The sequence below is a fragment of the Papaver somniferum genome, unplaced genomic scaffold (assembly GCF_003573695.1).
Source record: "Papaver somniferum cultivar HN1 unplaced genomic scaffold, ASM357369v1 unplaced-scaffold_30114, whole genome shotgun sequence".
Lineage (NCBI taxonomy): Eukaryota > Viridiplantae > Streptophyta > Magnoliopsida > Ranunculales > Papaveraceae > Papaver > Papaver somniferum.
In genome coordinates, this window is record NW_020641169.1 from 1 (window position 1) to 1,000 (window position 1,000).

The 1,000-nt window shown below is 37.5% G+C and overlaps 1 non-coding gene across 1 annotated transcript; it reads right to left on the reverse strand.

Moving 5' to 3' along the window:
• Positions 1 to 822: 822 nt before the first annotated feature.
• Positions 823 to 895, reverse strand: TRNAF-GAA. The gene has a single exon. It is a non-coding gene; the product is annotated as a tRNA-Phe (tRNA).
• Positions 896 to 1,000: the final 105 nt, after the last annotated feature.

Sequence of the window (1,000 nt, forward strand, 5' to 3'; positions counted from 1 at the left end):
TCCCAATCATATATGAGGCACTGGAAAGAAACATGCAAAGCCACTGGAACCAAGCGGTTCATGGACTGACTGGAAATGTGCGGAAAATGTTTGTGGAAATGGATAATGAACTATTTGAAGAGTGCCAAAGGCAGTATGAAGAGAAAGAATCTAGAGCTAAAGGCTTAGAAGAGCAAAGAGAATTAACGTGGAGGAGACTGGAAGAGGTAGTTGCGGCAAAAGCTGGCGGAGAAGAAGTAATGGTTAGCTGATTTGTTAGGCGTCAGGTGACCACTCCAGTTGCCGTCTCTTTCTCTCATGGATGGGTGGATGGACTATTTTCACACTGCCGTCCATCCAATTTGTTGTTGTTCCTTTTTTGAATTTTTTTTTTCTTAGATCTGTCTTTTGGAGATACCCAGGAATATCAAATGTTGATAAAAGACAGTGAGAGATGTAATTTAGAATACCATGATAATGGGGCTGGGAGATTGTTAATGATTTGTGTAAGATTGTTTTGTAGTAATTCTTTTTTTTTTTTTTTCCTTTCAAAAAAGGAAGTACTGAATTTTTTGTTATTATGATTCTCAAAGCAGCCTAATCTTTTGTTATACAGTAATTGAAATTTTATTTTTTTTGACAGGGAGTAATAGCCAACTTCTACTTGGCGGTTCTTAATAAGCATAAAATTTTGTGTGTAATTGGCTAATTTTCTTTGAATGAATTCTGTTAGAATATCAATCTTTTCTCTAAGCTGTTTATATGAATGAATTCTGCGACAACCTCCTCACCAAAAAAATATAGCAACCTCTTGGAAAATGTTGAAAAGCCTTTAAAAAAAAATGCGGTGAGCGTGGATCGAACACGCGACCTTCAGATCTTCAGTCTGACGCTCTCCCAACTGAGCTATCCCCGCTGTTGAAATTTGTTCACCGTAAATAATATAACAACCCTAAACAGCTACAGAATTGTTAACCTTCAGGGGGTACTTGCTTGGTGCTGATACTTGGTGCACAATGAA